Here is a 19752-nt window from a genome sequence, read left to right as displayed (position 1 = left end):
CCCATCTATATTTAGTTCTCTATTTATGAGAAAGTTCAAAAGAAGCTTAAGAGGAGTTAGTTCAAAAATAACTTCAAATGCATGTTATAGGGTCAAGTTATTCCAACCTCTTATACTTTCTATATGTATCTTAAACAGTATTTAGTGAATTCATGATGACGGTAATAATAACCCTGATTTTAAAAAAGTAATATCCGTATAACACCATTTACCTAGTGATGTCATGTACATTATCTCATTTAATTCTTACAACTCACTATTGTTACCACTAATTCTAAAGACCAGAATATTGAAGCATGGAGAAAATAACCCTGTGCCGTGATCCTCAGGTGTGTTCTGAATCATTAAAGAGGGTTATATTTTATGTAGTATAGTGTTTATAGTAAGAATGTTTTGTATCTTCTGTGTGTGTTTTGGAACGCCATGCATTATATACTAGTCTCTTGATTTTTAAGCTAGGCGGACTTCCCTTTCCATAATCCCCCTCCTTGAATTTAAGCCATCCGGAATAAAGAGGAGATTTAATAAACCATCTCTATTATGGGTTCTATAAGACCTTGACATTTGCAAACTTTATTTTCTGTCTTTTGTCCCACACAGTAGCCACTCTTGCAAATCAACCTTGGGAAGTTAGCATTCTTAATGAAGATCTATAGGAGGCTTTCTCCTTAGACTGTAAATCAGCTCTTTCAAGGCACCATTCATCTCTTCCTTTGAGCGCATGAATTGGTATATGGCACCTTGGAAGAGCTCATTTATCTTAACGTTGGTTCCTAGTTATCCTCTCTGTCCACTTCCCCTAGATCGCCAGGGATCAAGACAGAAGTGCAGTAGAGGATGGCTTTGTACTTTAAAAGTTGCCGAGGTCAGCTGAGGTGCCTGTGGCATTGACTTATAGAGAGCTGGTACTGAGTATCACCCATAACTTTTAGGGTGATATCACCCACACCAGCAAAGGAGTTAATTTGCTAAGCATTCGAATTATGCTTGGTTAATTAAAGGTGGCTAGAGGATGGACAAAACAGTAGGAGAAAACGTTTGTTATTGTGTCCTACCATTAGACATTTTTTTTTCCTCTTTAACATTTGTCCAAATTATATTGGCATCCTTTTGGCTTCATAAATAATTCTATGCTGATGAGAATGATGAACCTTTATGTACCTAAGGCTATATTCTAGGTGTTTTTACAAAAGCTCTATATTTTTCTTACAATGCTACCATGATAGAGGAGTCATTATCCTCATTTCTCATATGACGAGTTGATCATTACTGAGATTAAATAACTTGCTGAAGAATACGTAATCAGAAGGGCAGAATCAGGATTCAAAACCAGGCATCCCCAACATTTGCCTCTGTGACCATCCTCTGGCAAGGCTGCAGCTTTATTGGCATCACCCACTGTTTGAAGGATGCTGCAGACTGTACATAACATTCTGCTAGCAAATTAGTCGCGGCAGAATACTGGTATGAGGTTACAGTTAGCAGTGGACGCTGAAGCCAAGCTTACATTGCTAATAGTGCTAATGCTTGTTTTTATAGTTTGGGTTTCCTCACAAGCAGACCCTGGGACAAAGTTTTGGGTGTAAGTAGTTTATTTGGGAGGTGATCCCGGGAAGTGTGGGGAGGAAGTAGGTCCAACAAAAGGCGCCTTAATGAGCAGATTATCCCTGTGAACAGTTGGGCCTCAATCGCTGGGGGTCCCCCACTGAGAGTCCGGAGCACATGCCTCATACTTGGTTCACCGAGGGCCAACTCTTGTCCTTCATGGGTTGAGGTTGTTCCTGGTTACATTAATTCTCCTGCACTTCCAGCCTGTCCCTTTCTGCCCTGTGGACAGAGAAAGCCCCGAGGCAGAGGGCTTTCTGTTTGAATTTGAGACGGGAAAGCTTGTCCACCCCAGCAGTAGGTGACCCCCAGGGTGAGACGGGCAGCATGTGAAAGCACCAATAGTTTCTCCTGCATTTGCTTTTGAAGCCAACACTTGTGCTGATAAAGGTGCATCTAGACTGGTCACCCGGACTAGAGGGTTGACACTTCGTATGAGCCAAGCAAGGCAGCAGGGAAGGCAGTGAAGCTGGGATTAGTCCCAAGGGAGGAACTCAGGAATTGGAGTCAGGCAGTCTCAGGCTTTGGTCCCGGTTTCTGCCACTTACTAAATGTGTGTTAGCAAATCACTTAATTTCTCTGAGCCTCAGTTTTATTATCTATAAAGTGGACATAGCCGCCTTACAGGGTCCATAAAAGCCTTTGTAAATTATAGAGCAATATGCAACATTGGTGCCCCTGATCGAGGCTTCTGATGGAGTGCTAGGTGCTAGTGGAACTTGGAGCGCAGCTGTTTGCCTTATGTGATGCTCCTGAAGAGTGAGTACCACCTTAATACCCCCCGGAAGCCTATCCTCAAATATCCTGACACTTTGGAAGTCAAAGGTCAGTGAATTCAAACCTTGTCTAGGCCCCTCCTTCTCAGTGTGGTTTCTGACCAACTGAGAACTGGTAACCCCAGTTCTGCACCAGAGTGAGATTGTATTTGCAGTAGCTCCCTGTGAAGTGCCGATTTCTTTTCTGATGAGAGTTGATTTGCATTTGCAACCCTGTAGATCAAGCACTGGTTCTTCTAAAGGTCCATCAGCCTTTTTATTTTTTATTTATTTTTTTAATTTTTTTTAATTTTTTGGGGTTTTTTTTTGCGGTACGCGGGCCTCTCACTGTTGTGGCCTCTCCCCATCGTGGAGCACAGGCTCCGGACGCACAGGCTCAGCGGCCATGGCTCACGGGCCCAGCCGCTCCGCGGACCTGTGTCCCCAGCAGTGGGATCTTCCTGGACTGGGGCACGAACCCGTGTCCGCTGCATCGGCAGGCGGACTCTCAACCGCTGCGCCACCAGGGAAGCCCCATCATCCTTTTTAGAAGATGTCAGCAAGGCGTTCATCTCGCACACTCTCAGTTTGTTTTTGGTTTCTGACCAGAGGCTGACTCTTCCGTGGGTGACTGATGTCAAGTGAATCAGGACTCTCTCCACATGTGATTTTGGCCCTAATATAGCCAAGAGCTGCGTGGATGGCTGGGAACCCACCTTGGTATCCACCCTTCAGTACCCCCTGGCTCCTCGGGAGTCACATTCCAGGAGGAGAACACATGGCCCTGGCTGTACCCCCTCACGTCCAGCGCCATGCCCAGGACTCCGTGCCTTCACCCCACCCACCCAGTCAGCCCCTGGCTTGAACTCTATCACTCAAGAGGGAACGTTAAAAAACCCACACCTCTGACTCATGCTTTGATTTTGCGGCCTAAAGAGGCAAAGACGCTGTAAGGAGCTTTTAGGGGCCATCACCATGGAGCCTCTTTATTGCCTAGCAAGAGCCTTAAATGATAATGGGAAACCTCACTATTGATTGGCTGACTCTTAATTCTTCCTCTTTGGGTTTCGAAGTAGAAGGGATGGTCCAGAATATTTATATTACTCATTGGATATATTAAATTAAACATACGAAAGTCCTGAAGCCATTTAAGATGAGGTTGCAGTACTGGTGAATAGGACTTTATTACCAAAAGAGGGAATAGTAGCTTTTAGTTGTGGCTTATCTGGAAAGTATATTGATGATAAGAATGGCTCAGCAGAGGGTTTGGGACTCTCAAAAGGGGCTCAGAGTGTGTTTCTTTTTAAGAAAGTTCTTCAGGCCCATCCTCCATAAACACCCGGGGCTATGGTGTGATGGAGGGTGTGGTAACAAAGACTTAACTTCTATCCTGGCTGAAGATAAGCCCTGTTGACATCTCCGCGAAGGCTGTTATTGGGCTGTTAAGGACCAGTGCTTGAGTTCTGGGGCTGCACGTCTCAGAAGAAAATGTCCGCTTTCTATAAGAAGCCACATGAAGTACAACCTTACTGGATAGTGTGGGATTTAGAGTATTTATTTCTCTCTCTCATCTTAAACCCAGTGGAAATTAGAATGGATGAGAGGATTGGATGATTCTGTTAAATGACTGGTCAGGCATATTAGGGCTACAATTTTTGTTGTAAAAGATTTCAACCCCTGGAAAAAAAATGCAGAGCCTGTGGCAGTGAAATGGTTAACATGACTGCCTCTCTTACAGGTTTCCCCAGATATGCTTACTTGGTGTACAATGGATAATTGTTAGCTCTTGTTATGCAGATGCTGTTGCAGATGGAGTCCTGTACCTGCATGCATAGCAAATGAATTAGACTGGCAATCCCCTTTATAAAGCATAAATATGTAATTTGTTCAGCTGTTGTAATTAAATATGTATGTGTGAAACAGCCACCATTCAGGTCATTAATGATGCGCCATGCCAAATTAGAGCTTACAGACAGTAATGTACATTGTTGTGCAATGAGGGAATTGCAAATAACATAGCTAAGCCTTTCCTAGTAAAGTGATGCATTCAGCAGCTTTAAAAGGAATATTACATTTGTAACATTATTTTTATTTAGAAGGTACTTTTTTGTTCATTGTGAAAGTCTATAAGATGGAATTACTTTTATCACCAGTTTAGTTTTATTAATGTTTTAACATTTTATCGTACAGATGCCACAGACTTTATTAAACATGCTGCCTGCTGATAAGTCTTAAGTACCTACTTACATATAAAACAGCAGTTGCCCCTGTTTTTCTACATGGTTATGATAGAACTGATGTATCATAGCACCTTGGAATGCCTTGATTATTCCACTGCATTAAAAAAAAATAAAACCCTCATAATATTTCAACTCTATTCCCCACTGATAGATAAAGAAATTCCTCTGACAGTAAACAGTATTTTTATTTCCATAGAAATTGAGCTGAGAAAAATGCAGTTATCAAAATATAAACAAATAAAAGTGGTAAATTTGTCTCTTGTGCTTTAATTCCCAATGAATTACTTGTGAATCCAAGGAATTTCCTAAGAAAAGTGTCATCCATGGGTCAGAATGGTTGTTTTTAAAATATTAAGACTCAAAGTTTGTGAAGTTAATGCACTTGGGAAAATTATCATTCTGTCCTTTTTCTCCTTGGTTTCATCTTACAGTCTTTAAAATAGTTGAAGCTGAAATTTAAATATATTAAAACTATTTTTATTTTAAATTCTTTATGCATTTGTTGTCTACAGACAATCTATTTTTAACATGCATGTTGTTTTGACGGTTGGTACTGAAACTATAAGAGCTAACCATCTTGACCTTTTCTGTCCACCAGGGCAGCAGGAGGAAGCATCTCAGAGTTAATTCTGTCTTGTTCACAGCTGGGAACAGAACATTCCTCTGTGATCCTCTTGCCCATGATTCGCTGGGATCTCTTGGAAGTCAAACTTGATACCATAAGTCCTGGGCTTCTGAGGTTGAGCACAGATCAACCATACTGACACATTTGGTTAAGAATTAGATTAGACAAGACCTAGGTAGTCGTTAAAGTTTCACAAACAATTGAAAATGGAATTATTTGGTACATTATCTCAGGGTTTTTTTTTTTTTTTTTTAACATTATCTTAGTTTTGCAACAAATTCAAATTTAGAAATTTCTTTAAGCCCAAGATCAATCAAGATTCAGGACCTTGAAGAATTTTCAGTTAGAACTCTAAATTGTGCATGGGTGTAATATCTTCTTTATTTGCAACAAACAGCAAATGTTTCATTTAAGCAAATGTGTATTTTATTTGAAACAGATGAAATCATAACAGCTTGGCTTGCTTTACCTAAATTATTGTTCTATAATATCAAAAATTTTACTTAAAAGAATCTCTTATCCTCATATTCTGATTTTTTTTATCCCATTTTCTGTGTAACTTTTCAGTTCAACTAAACAAACATTTCGTTTGCAGCACTGAGGAAAAGTTTGATTCATGCATTATTGTTTATGAAATAGAAATGTTATATGGATGACAGTGATTTAAAAATATGGCGACTTAACTTGGTTGTATTCAGGCTGCCTTTACTGAAAACCGAAAACCATGAAAAGACTTTGCCCTGCTAGTTGCTTGCTTAGCGTAAACTATGAATTCATAACTTTTCTGAAAAGATTTTCTTCAAGATCCTTTTCTCATTCAGTCCCTTTATCCCAATTAGAGATCTTAATCTTCTGATGGACAGCTGCCATTATTTCTACCTGTTTTAGAACTATGGTACCAATAAAATAGCGTAACTAACGTATGTTTTGGTTTTCGGAGAGAGAATTTGAAGGACGAATGGGTTTATTTAAAATACCCTATTGCAGCTATCTGTCAGAGGTCTCTCCTAATTTATTTTCTTGCAGGAATTTCAAAGATGCTTAAATTCATCAAATGATGATGATTGAGGAATTTAATGATAGAATAGGTAGGGATGAGAATTGGGAGGTTTGCAGGAGTCACTGGACCCGAGAAATGCCCGTGGTTTGGTGAGGTGGGACTGTGTAAAGAGGTCACAGGCCCTGCTGAGGTAGCTTCAAGGAGCGGACACTTGTTTTGCAGCAATGGTAGCAGGTATATGGGTGGTTTGGCTCATTCAGGCTCCTGTCTCTGGAGGAACACGTGTAAAGCCATCAGCATGTCTATCGGTCTTTTATTAACTGTGGCAAGGCTGTGCATTAAAGAACATAACCATCACCAAAAGGGTGGGAACAGCCCAGTGGCCAGTGGCCAGGTGCTTTAGGATAACACCGCAGGCAGGCCTGGCCAATCGGATGCGCTCTTCTGCTGGCAGTTGCTCCTTTGGCCACCACGGCAGTAAACACTTTCCCTTGGATGTTGGTTTTCTGTTGTGTCTGGCAGCCACACAGGGCTGCTTGAACTTTAGCCAGAGGCAAATATTTATACATCAGAGTGTGCAGTGTTCAACTGGTCAGGCCTGAGAGGGAAAATGAGAGACCTCCGTGCCTTTTCGCCAAAGAGGATGTGTCCTCCCGCCACCCCCTGCTTCCCCTTCCACAGAGTGACTTGGTGAAGTGGGACCATCCTGGAGGTCGCTGGAGCTCAGGCTGCATGTGCTTCTTTCCCAGACGTATTCAGGCGCAACCTGGGGGTGTGCTTTCCGAAGGGAGGGTGTCCTGACGTTTCTGCCGGCTCCTTTAATTCCTCTTGGAAGGTTTACAGTTAATATTTTCCCTGGAACATTGTCAAGCTTTTGACAGAGCCCGAGTGTATGCCGAACTGTGAAATCGAGCCGGAGAAGCAAGTTGTGAGAAATCTGTTTCTACTCAAATCCGTAAGGTTTCGTGAAAAACAAAAACAAAAACAAAACTTCAGGGGAGAAGCCGGGAGCCGGGCCGGCTTCTCGTGGTGCGGGCTCGGCCGCCATTTTAAGAAGCCGGCGCCGGGCGACGCTGGGCTCCTTACATGGCGGCTGTATTTACTTGGCCGCAGCCAATCACGCCGGCCGGGCCAGGCACGTGACACGCCACGAGGGCATGCTCAGCCATTTCCTCGCTGCTGAAAAACTTGCTACCTACACAGAGCACTTTACCTTGTTTTGCATGCCAAATGTTCCTGCAGAATGTGTCTAGCAGACTGGCATTTGTCCATAAAGTTATTTTAGTAGGTAAAAAGTCTCTGAGCACTTGAGCTTTGTGCATTCTTTATGTAAAATGGATTTCCCTTCTTGGCCAGAGGCCAAGGGTACAGCACACTCGCTGGGTGAGAAGAGAGCTTCTCTGCTGAGAAACTGGTGGACCGACACACTCTAATTTTTTGGCTTCTGACCAAACAAGCTCGATGGATGCCAAAATTCAACAAAATAACACGTTATTGTGTGATAGAAGCCGCGCTCGAAGAGAGCAGGAACTCAGAGGAATTTCATACTGCACCCCCGCCCCGTGTCCCCCCCCCCCACCAAAGCATTGTCACTTTGGGGAGCTTTCTTTGGGAAACGAAAGGAAAGTGGCAAAATGCAACCTACACAGTAAGGTGTAATTTGCACATAAACACGAAGGAAGGAACTGAAAGAAAACAGAGGAGTTAAAAATTGCTTTTATGAACTTTTCCCAGACATAAGACACAGTAGCCTGACTTGACTCTGCTTGCATTCTTTTAACCCTGTAGGCTCCATCTATGTGTCTCGGCTGAGTGGTGGGCTACTTAATATGCAAATAAGAATTAACGTGAGATTTAAGCACTTTAAAAAGACTTAAATCTAAGGATAGCTGCAAATGCCAAATATGGACTCTTGGCAGGCTTCTTAGGAACGACAGAAAACTTCGTACGTTTACATGTTTTATTACGCTTTTGCCCCCTGACGTCTGATCTTGAGTGAAGTCTGTTAATTATGTGCGTGGAGTAAGTAAGCTCTCTGTACCTCAGTTTCCACATATGTACAATGAAGACATTAAAGAAGATAGTTAAGATCCTTTTGAGCTCTCAGGACACCAGAAGTTGAATCTGAATAAACCGGCAGACATAAGTATAGAACACATCTTCAGTTTTTGTGTGGAAATTTGTCAATCAAAAGGGGAAAAGGGGAATATCTCTAGTTCAAACCACTGTCATCCTTCCTCAGACTACTTCTATAATTCTGGGTGTTCTGCCTTCTTTCATTCTTGCTTCTTCACACGGCAGCCAGAATGGCCTTTAAAGAATTCAATTAGTTTTTTTTTTATCATCCCTCTGCTTAAAAACCTCTCATGGTTTCCCATGGATTTAGAATAAAATCCAAACTTGTTGCCATGGCCTACAGACACTGCATGGTCTCCTTCTCCAACCTCACTTTATACCACGGATTCCTTGGATGCCACACTGGCCTCCTTTTGAGTTTTGAAAGCTGTCAACCTCTTTGCTCCTTGTCTGCTTAGAATGCATTTTTTCCTGGCTCTTCCTGTGGCTGGCTTATTCTCACCTTTCAGCTCTCATTTCAAATGATATCTCTGTAGAGGAGCATTCTATCTAAAATCAGCCTTCATACTGATGTTTTTCACAGCACTTTTAGCAATCTGAAGTGGTCTTGTTGATTTATTTGATTACTCATTTTAGACCCGTTTTCAGTCCCACAATGATCTTTACTGTTCTGTTTTCTGCTTTTTGTACCACACGTAAGCACAGTGGGAATGAAATGGGCAAATTAGAGTACTCCAAAATACGTACTTATTTACCTTTAATTTCACTGTAGAGTCCTATATTTTATTACTTATACTCGGAAAACTTTTATTATAAAATGCCTCCTTAGACTAATGCTTTCAGTTGTCTATGGAGAGTCAGTAGAACACATTGGTTCAGAGAGGACAAAGCTGGGAACCCTCAGTGGGACTGTCCTTGGATCTTGGCTCTGCCATCGACCAGCTGCGGGAACTGAAGCAGGTGACTCAGCTACCCTTCACCTCAGTTTCCTCATCTATAAAGTAGAGTTCAAAATAGTTCCTTCAGGGCTTCCCTGGTGGCGCAGTGGTTGAGAGTCCGCCTGCCGATGCAGGAGACGCATCTTACGGGGCTTCCCTGGTGGCGCAGTGGTTGAGAGTCTGCCTGCTGATGCAGGAGACGCGGGTTCGTGCCCCGGTCCGGGAGGATCCCACGTGCCGCGGAGCGGCTGGGCCCGTGAGCCATGGCCGCTGGGCCTGCGCGTCCGGAGCCTGTGCTCCGCAATGGGAGAGGCCACAGCGGTGAGAGGCCCGCGTACCGCAAAAAAAAAAAAAAAAAAAAAAAAAAAAAGAATAGTTCCTTCATCATAGGACTATTGTAAAGATTAAATGTGATATCATATGTAAAACTCACATCACAAAAATATTAACTATTACTACTATTGTTAACTACCACTCCTGTTAATTAAGAACGGTGTGACAGGCTCAGTCCTGGCGGCAGGAGTGCAACTGTGCTAAGAAACATCCCTGTCTATTCAGTCTGTGGAAGAGACATCTGTGTCAATGACCTGCTATAGGTGAATTACCTACAGTACATTGTGCCAAGAGTTGTAAGGATATGTGAACAGAGCATTCACGAACACAGAAAGGGGAACGTCTGCCTCTCAGTAGACAGCGAAGGAGCACTGGGCCAGATTAAGTTGTCCTTCAGGTAAAATATGTTCCTTCGAGATAGTAATAAAATAATGGCAGCTAATACCTATGTAATTCTTTTACTAATGTGCAAGACTCTAAGCGCTTTACGTATATGATCTCATTTAATCCTCTCAGCAGCCCTGTGAAGCAGTACGATTATTCCCATTTTACAGAGGAGGAAATGGAGCCAAAGAAGGGTTAAGTGGCATGTCCAAGGTGGCACAGCTATCCATTGTCAGTCCTGGGATTGCATACGTTTTTGCTGTTAGAACACAAGGGCTACCCCTGCCCAGTCACTTTGGCATCCTGTGGTGTTCCATTTTGCTTTCATAATGCATGGAAGCCCCAAAAGGATTCTGTGAAGAGCTGGTTTCACTCTGTTAGCCCTTGTTGCCTTACTGGTAAAATGTCAGCTGTAGCCGTCTCCACCTATCTTATAGGGTGATTATGAGAATTAAATGAGGTAATTCAGGTAAAGGGCTTAGCATATTGCTCAGCATATGGTAAGCACTGAACAAATGTTCGCCATAACTAGTAACGTTGTATGTTTAGCCACGTTGAAATGAGCTCTGTGATCCCCTGGGACCGGCCTGAGCCCTCCTTCTCTTGGTAGCCCCCGCGGTGGGACAGCCACCTCCAAAGAGAGCAAGTTGCCGGAGCTGAAATGGCACACCACCCAGGTTGCTAGCGTCGTCCCTCAGCTGCCTCTCCAACTGCCATAGCTGCCTTCGTAATTTAAAAATTACTCTTCCCGTTTTATATTTCAGCTCAGAAATCGATGCATCTGTGAGGCAGTTTGTTTTCCTGGGGAAGTGTAAGGAGCCCTGGTGGTGGTATGGAGACGCGCTGCGTTTAGACTCAATATTGCCACCCACTCGCTCTGCAGTGTCAGAGAACAGCCTCGGAAAGATCTGTTCCTTCCCCTCACACACTGGGTACCACAGACCGGCCCATCCTCCCGGACTCTGCTTATCTGCAGGAGTAGGGAAGCACCGATGAACCCCCAACTTGCCTCTGTTTCTTCTTTCTTTGGTGCCTCCCATGTTTCCCTGTCTTCAAGACTTCAGAACTGGATAGATGCCCCTGTTTCCCACAGCCAGGGTTCCGTGCCCGCTAAAAACCAGGGCAAGGCTCACGATAGCCCAATTTCCCTTTTCCTCTTGTGGAAGTGGGTCTCTGCGAGAGGGGACGGTGCCCGCTCTGTGCCTGGACGAGGCAGTGCTGCAGCCGCCTCTGACTCTGCTGTCCTGGTGCAGGTGGGCTCTGAGCTCCAGAGGTGGGGGGCCTGGTGTGGTTGGTCGTGTAAACGAAACGGAGTGCGCTTACTCTTGAAGTTTTCTTACATGACCATCTTCAGAGTTCAGAGAAGGAGGGACGCAGTCCCCCGAAGCACCGGGAGTTACAACGTATAAATAGCTCTGCTGAGTTGAACAAAAGCACCTATTGTGTGGTGTACTGCAAAGCAAGATGTATACTGGGAACTCAGAACAAGATACTAGAGGTTTCTTTCTTTTTTTATTTTAGCCTGAAAAATTTGTTTTCCCCATATGAATTATGCACTCAGTCTTGGGTCTTACAACAGAATAATTTAATGATGTGGGTTCTAATCCTGGCCGTGCCACTTGGCACTGTTTGATTTTAGGCAGATTATTTAACTCGGTGCTGCTGTTGCTGTTGCTGCTATTTAGGTGAATTTTGTAATTAATCTTCTAGGGCATTTATGGTGGATGGAAACCCGTTCTTCTAAGTTAGTAATCAGTCATTCAGCATACCTAAAAATTTCCTTCCTTAACAGTTAGGGCCAGTTTTAGTCATTATTTTACTATTAACGGTTGCTCCAGGCCATACCTAATTTGTATCTTTTCCAAGTTAAATAAATTACTTAAGGCCATAATAATTGGTGCTTGAGTTGATATTCAAAGTCCTGTATGTCTGATTCCATCTGGAGATAAATTATTTAACTTAAGTACAGGAAGCGTTTCCTCGCCTGTAAAACAAGGATAGCAATACCTATGTAACAGGCTCTTCGTGAAGATGATACGTGATACCTGTAAAAAACGGCCAGTTGGGTGCCTTTTACAAATTTGAGGGCATCATGGCTAGTCAGGGATTCGGGCTCATGAGGAACCTACAGATAACCTGTGATCAATTCAGAGTCCTTGAGTCGGGGTGTAGACAAGGTGGGGGGGGTCAAGGAGGTGGGTGGTCTTCTGTGGCCAGGAGAAAGCAGGTAAAGAGAAGGCAAGGTGAAGAGGAGGGGCATTCGGAAGCCCAGGCAGACAGAGCAGGAGTCCTGAAGATTAGGTGTGGGGTTGGGCCTGATCTTTGGGCCACAACTCCTGGAGTTCTGCTTTCCTCTCTGCTCTCTGTCTGGGTAGCACATGGCTTCAGAACCTGGAGTATGGGTTACAGGTATGGAGAGAAGGTTCTTTTTTTTTTTTTAAATGTTATTTTATTTATTTATTTTTACACAGCAGGTTCTTATTGTTATCTGTTTTATACATATTAGTGTATATATGTCAATCCCAGTCAATGGAGAGAAAGTTCTAAATGTGGTTCAAAAATAAGCCACAGGTCGCTTCCCCTGTTTTCCAATAAATACTGTATTTCTAAATCAGTAAGTTCACCACTAATGTTTTATTTTATAGGATCCATTTGCCTGTATGAAAAAAGACTTCCTTGTCTTACATGTAAGGAGAGCTGGTCAATAGGAGTGCTAGGAATGTTGGATCATAGGCACTCATTACATACTTGCTGATGGATTGATTTGTTTGGATCATATCTGGAATTGGGGAAACTCTCGTGCACATCTACAGCTTTAGGATATGGGAAAATGTCATATATGGCTATTTCTGATTATGATGCTATTGAGTTTTAATATTGTTGATAGTGTTTATTGAATGCTGCTGTATGGCAGGCAGGCAGGCAGTGTTCTAAGCCTCTATGTCAGTTATTTCATTTAATCCTCACAATACCCTCTGAGTGAGGTACTTTTATTCCTCCTATATTCTGAGTGGAAAATTGGCACCAGTCAGGTGACTCCAAAGCCACCGTCTTAATCACCCCACATGTCTCCAGTCAGAATAGTTCCATCTTCATGGTACTTTGGACTAATTAATCCTCACCCCAGCACCATGAGGTTGGTGAATTCCTTCGTTTGCCGGATAGTTCTTACTTCTGTGCTACCAGAATTGGGCTAGGCATGGGATGGGATATGGAATTATTTCTGGAGGCTAAGTCATTTTCCTAAGTAGGGCTGCTGTCAGAATTGTAATTTAAAGTTCCAAGTTCATGGCTTGCAGTCTTGTGCTTGTAAAACACACACATACTATATCCTATTTTTATGGTTACCTCACAGGAATGATTTGCATTTATTCAGACACAAATAGGGCAGAGTGGAAGCTAATGTGTCTCAGGATTTGTTGCAGATTTTATCATTTACACATCTTGTGGTGTAACTGATTGGGTCTGATTTGAAGCATCTACCGAAACAAATAAACAACATGCTTTCTGACCTTTGGGTACAAAGTTTGGAATCAGAATTTGTGTGAAATCAGGACCCAGGGTTGGATGATAGACTTAAAATGTAGACTATATTTGATTGCCCTTGTATCAGGATTTTAGTTATATGACTTAGAGTTGGATTTCTTGCACGAGTAAGTCCTTTCTTTTCCTTCCCCATGGCAGGCTTTATAACATTTTTGGTACTGAGCACCAAACTCTCCTGGCAGTTTTTTAATTGAGGTTTTGTAGTTTTAATGGTCTGGTACTATAAAAAGGCAATTTTGTGCCAGAATTTTTCCAAGACCAGATATGGGCTTTGACACCACAATAAATTAAAGATAAATAAATAAAGAAACATCATGGCAGTGAAAAAGTGGGAAGTTTCTTTAATGTTTTTTGTTTTTTAAACTAGCAAGTGAGCCCTACTTGTAAATTTCAGGCATGTTTTCTTAGTACTTCAGCTCAATGTTACAATGCTTAGCTACATTAATCTGTTACTGGGTAACTCCAGAAAGAATGTTAGACCAAACCATTAGGAGATTGGCGATTTTTTTTTTTTCCCTTTGAGCATTATTGAAATTTGACAACATTCTCATAGTCTCTGCTTTCATTTAAGGATTTGGCTATCAAAAATAGTAGGGGTAAGTGAAAGGAACCAAGAGAAACTAATGACCAAATGAATAGTAGTATTTAAAGTCGCAAGTTGCTACGATACAGGCTTCACCGTGACCTGGATGGATAAGGGCTAAACAGGATTTGCTTTCTGGACAATCTGGGTGCCTGTTCCACCAATTCTTTTTGTCTGCAGCCTGCCTTTTTGGCCTCCTCCTTTTCCCAGCACCACTTATTTCGGTTCTGAGAAACAGCTTCCTCCCATTACATGCACCAATTCAATTAGGCAGGAGATAGTGCTGAAGGTTTTTGATGCCATCAGCTTCTGGTGTGCAGACAGTAGCTCTGTTTAGAAGAACTTTGTGAGGGTGTTGTGATGTGCATCTTTCTGGATTCTGATCCCTTCTCATCTCAAGGCTTTCAAATCAGTTTCTCTCTCTTCTCTCCTTTCCCCTCCCCCTTCCCTCCCCCTTCTCTTTCCTTTCTGTCTTCCATGACACAAAATGGGGATGATTGCACTGATCAAATCCAAACCCTGCCTTTCTTCACAAATATTGGTAAATCATTTGGAAGCCATTACTTTTCTTCCAGATGCTAAGTGATGATAGCCCTTTTCTAAGCCCTGAAGTTTGGAATTTAGTTTGCCCCTGCAGGAACCTGTTTCCTTTTTCTAAACTGTGTCTTAAAAGTTACAAAAAAGGACTGAACAAGCTTTGAAGCGTATTAAAAATAACCCAACAAAAAACTTCCTTCTCCTTCTTTAGTCTACTAAACTTTGTCTAATTTTAGGCCACCGTGTGGAACTAAGCTTTTATTGAGGTTTGAAATGTCAAAATAAGGAGGGATTTGTGTATATTTTCACTTTTGACTTCATTTACTGGAAGTGCTGAAGCACCAAGAGGGAGGTGGTTTTGGAAATATTTCTGATCTAAAGAGGAAGTTCCATAAATCATCCATGGTAATGTCTCATTTGGTATTCTGGGGAGGTGTAGGCAATTTATGTCATGCATCCTGGCCTTTGACCGTATACCTGGCCCTAACCTGGATTTCAAAATTTGAACATTTCTCTTGCTCACTCTTGAAAATGTTAATACTCATATTCTTAAGATCTTCTGTTAAATATTTTTCAGAGCCTAATAGACAGTTCAAAACTGGCAGGTGCTGTCAGAATCCTCTGACATGGGAAAAACCATGGCTGTTACCATCGAATCTGCCCCCCCAGACCTACCAGCACTGGCCATGTGTTTGGTTTGGACCAATTTATAAGATGTTCACATGCTTGTGAAAATCTAAATCTCTGCTATTCAGAATAGTTGAGTATAAAATTGAACAGAAAAGTATAAGAAAAGAAGCTTTTCTGTGACTCCCAGTATCTCTCTTTTAGTCACTGAGTGCTGTGAGAAGGGTCTTTTTCATTTCCAGGCTGTCCACTCTTAGAAGTCTCTGGTAGAATTACATTTAGTGAGAAGTGGAACTTACTATGCTTCCTATGTTGCCCCTGCCTCTCCCCATCCAGAGAAAGATAGAGTAACTTCTGAATGAGGTGTAGCAGAAATAAGTGGGTTCTAACAGGTAGTCAAAATTAATAGTTCTTTCTCTATTTACAAAGGTGCAGTAGGAGCTTTTCAATGTTACTCTGCAAATGTTTTCTCTACTAATGTGGTAGAAGAGAGATGATGAAGAATCATCGTCTGTAGTCAGTTGTATATTGCTTCTACCAAAGACAGTACACCAGTAAGATATATTTCCTGGACAAGCTACAAATTTGCTGTATCCCAGGTGAGTTCTGATGGTTAATGCATTTATGTTATAATCTGCCCACTTTTCCCTTTAAAAATTTCCGCATTGATGTCCTTGTTGCCAGAAGGCAAATATCCTAATTTCATAGGACTGATAATTATAGGACAGATTCTTAGGAATATGTCTCCTTATACTTACATTTTTATTCAGGGCTTTGTCTACATGCATCCAAAGTCAGCTTAACTTTTTGACCCAATTAACTGATTGGCCTGATGAAGTTAATTAAAACAGGGGAAGTGCTTGTGCAGAGAGGACCAGCATCAGTATAATGTGGTAGTTAAGATTAACAAGACTGATTTGATTTGATAATTAATTAATTTGATAATTTGATTAACAAGATAATTTAGTGTCAGTCAGAGACCTGGGTTCCAATCCATATTAGCTAGGTGACCTTGTCTTAAATGTTTTAAGTGTGTTTCCCCCCACCTATTAGAATGGCATGATAGCACATACCTCATAAGGGTGCAGTGAGAATTGGTGAAATCAGTCATGTAAAGTGCTCAGCACGGCGCTTGGCTCAAAGTTGCTGGTGGACAAAAGTACCTTTTGTTATGTTCTAGGATTTTTAGATATGTGTCCTCGGAAAGGACACCATGTCTCAGATCGCTGTCAGATTTCTTTCCGAGTGAACAGAGTCACTTCTTTTTCTGAAGACATCAGTAGCACAAGCATCATATGGTCTCTGAATTTTCTCCACCTTTTCGCAGTTGAGACATTCCTCCCTTTCTGATTCACATCAACTTCAGATCATAATAATAGTCCCTATATTTTAAAAAATTTGGGGCTTCCCTGGTGGCGCAGTGGTTGAGAGTCCGCCTGCCGATGCAGGGGACGCGGGTTCGTGCCCCGGTCCGGGAGGATCCCACATGCCGCGGAGCGGCTGGGCCCGTGAGCCATGGCCGCTGAGCCTGCGCGTCCGGAGCCTGTGCTCCGCAACGGGAGAGGCCACAACAGTGAGAGGCCCGCGAACCAAAAAAAAAAAAAAAAAATTTAATAATTTCTCTACAAGCTTATCTTATTTCATTTTCTCAAAACCCTATAAGGTGGTCAAGGTAGAGGTTAGGTCATAGAGATACAGAATTTTAGAGGTGGCAGGAAATGTGGTGGCCTGGACTCTACCCCATCATTTGGTTGGTGCAGAAGCACTGTGTTCAAGTTCTGTGTAGTAAGTGGCAAAGCTGGCAAAGCAGATCTGAGTTCAGTGCCTTTTCCACCACACCATGCTGATCACTTCTCTTTTTAATTAAAAATGCCCTATTCCTGGCCTCTTATTGACAAGTTGCTCATAGCTCTTAATTTCTAGGGTTCTCAAAACTGTTTAATGAGTATATCTGGATTAAATCCAGATACTCTGACGATATGGTGCTCCTCTCAGTTTCAAAGATCCCTATGTAAGTACAGCATAGAATCCATAACAGTTTCCTATCAATTTCCCCTTTTTAAAATCTTGGCTTTTTTCTATAGCCCTCTGAGAAATCAATTCTGTAGACCTCTGCTTCTTTCTGTCACCACCTCTTGTCACATGTGCTCCTCTGACTGTAGCTGCCACATTGAAAATAATGATAGCTAGGATTGAAATACTTTCAATTAATTCTTATTTCTGCAATATGGCCATTACAGGGCTTCTAGGTATGCATTTAACAGATTTTCCTTTTCCTAGTCTATTTTATGGAATGTTAACTTTGTTCAGCTGAGATTCCTTTGTCAGAACTGCTCTGATCACTGGGTTTTACGCAATCATGAATATGTACCCCTGTTAGTTAATATTATCTTAGCCACGTAAGAACATAACCAACTTGTATGTGAAATGCAACCCGAGGGGCTATAGGTTTTTCACCTACATCTTAATTTTCTTGAATTCTTTGTATTTCAATTCTAATCTGTAATTTACTCCCATAAACAATATTGTTCTCCTGACCTTTCTTCCATACCCTCCTCCATACATTTGCCTTTTTCTTATTTTTGGTTACATTGTGTCATTCAAAGTTAAGAAATTTTAAAATATAATTTATTGCCTTATCTATATTATCTATATTTAAACATTTTAGTTTTGTATTAGATTTATGAATTCTTTTAACTCCTGACAGTTTTAGCCTATTCAAAGGTGATGCTTATTTTCTGTAAATGTTCTGTAATTTGCCATTCTATGAAAGACTCAGTAAAAATTTACATCAGATTAACAGCAGACATTTTTTAGAACCATAAGAAATATCTCTTTTAAATGCTACTTCTTTATAATAGTATTTCAGAGACTAGGAATTCAATTGCAGCTTTTATTAACCTGGTTTTATGATATCAGAAAAAAATACATGTATAAATAAAGCAGAGTAAAATATTTTAACAGGTTTTAATGAGCCTGTTTTTTTCTTACAGAGTAACTGGATTTTTCATAACAGAGACTCGATCTTTTGGGATAGATTTTGCTTTGTTTGTCCACATGTGAATTCTAATTCTGCTAATATTGATTGGAAAGTTTTTTTTTTTAATTGAAGTATAGTTGATTTACAATGTTGTGTTTCTGGTGTACAGCAAGTGATTCAGTTATACATATATATTCTTTTTCATATTCTTTTCCATTATGGTTTATTACAGGATATTGAATATAGTTCCCTGTGCTACACAGTAGGACCTTGTTGTTTATCTGTTTTATATATAGTAGTTTGTATCTGCTAACCCCAAACTCCTAATTTAACCCTCCCCCACCTTTTTTCCCCTTTGGTAAACTTAAGTTTGTTTTCTATGTCTGTGAGTCTGTTTCTGTTTTGTAACTAAGTTCATTTGTATCATATTTTAGATTCCACCTATAAGTAATATCATATGATATTTGTCTTTCTCTTTCTGACTTGGACAGTGTATTTTAAACTCTATAAGTTTTCAATTTTATGAAGAAATTTTTATAAGGTTTCAATTTTATAAAGAAAATTAAAGGTAAATTTGCTTTTGGGGGTGCGTTTACTCTTCTTTTGTGTGTAGGTGCTATAGGTGGGTTTTAAATGAAATTTAGTCACATCTTTTGAGAAAATTCTAGCTGTAATGTGCTACTGAAAGCCTAGGGTTGGGAATCAATATCTAACACTTGATTTGGACAAGAAATTGGTATAAACTTTTTTTTTTTTTTTTTTTTTTTTTTTGTGGTATGCGGGCCTCCCTCTGTTGTGGCCTCTCCCGTTGGGGAGCACAGGCTCCGGACGCACAGGCTCAGCGGCCATGGCTCACGGGCCCAGCCGCTCCGCGGCATGTGGGATCCTCCCAGACCGGGGCGCGAACCCGGTTCCCCTGAATCAGCAGGCGGACGCGCAACCACTGCGCCACCAGGGAAGCCCCCTGGTATAAACTTTATAGAGGATTTTAGCAGGGTAAAAAAAAGTACATTCCCAAGGCAGTGTTCAGTACTATGTATTAGTAAACTCCTAGGTCTGTGGAGCTCTTCCTCAAGTTAAAGGAGTCTTCACTTGAACCAGTTAAAAGCTAGTTTAAGATACAGTTGGAAAATATCTAGAATTGAGAATATATATGCCTTTGGTTTTCTCTGTTGCTCATGAAGGTACATTTTAGTGCATTCTTAGTGTAGAGCAAATTTTATAGGCAATATGACTAGCCAGTGGTATTTTATTTCAAAAAGCTCATGCTAATATATAGGAGACTGTGGTATTTGTTGTTTGTTTGTTTTATCAGCATGCTTTATTTTTCTAAGCGTAGCTGTATGCAGAATGCATATTTGCTGTCCAAATGAGTTAATGGACTTACAACTGGAGGGTGTAAGTTCTAGTATCTGTATTTTCCAGCTTGCAGCAGTGTTGTCTGAAGCCTGAAACAGCTGATGTTAATCTTCGGTTTGTTTTGTTGCTTTCCAAAAATTAAGTTGAAGTAAAAGAAAATGTGA

General features: G+C 41.4%; 1 protein-coding gene across 19 annotated transcripts in view; it reads left to right on the top strand.

The window, feature by feature from the left end:
• NFIA (nuclear factor I A) overlaps window positions 1–19752 on the top strand; it is a 381629-nt gene that overhangs the window by 88276 nt on the left and 273601 nt on the right. For 2 of the 19 annotated variants that reach the window (XR_008617264.1, XR_008617265.1), the window contains exon 3: window positions 15679–15848. The exons of the other annotated variants lie outside the window; for them this stretch is intronic. The gene's annotated coding sequence lies outside the window, so the exon portion shown is untranslated. The remainder of the gene's footprint in view (window positions 1–15678; window positions 15849–19752) is intronic. 19 annotated transcript variants of the gene reach the window in all.

Source organism: Physeter macrocephalus, chromosome 4 (assembly GCF_002837175.3).
Source record: "Physeter macrocephalus isolate SW-GA chromosome 4, ASM283717v5, whole genome shotgun sequence".
In the NCBI taxonomy this organism is placed as follows: Eukaryota; Metazoa; Chordata; class Mammalia; order Artiodactyla; family Physeteridae; genus Physeter; species Physeter macrocephalus.
The sequence above is the reverse complement of the archived record's forward strand: the minus strand, read 5'-3'. Positions and strand labels throughout refer to the sequence as shown.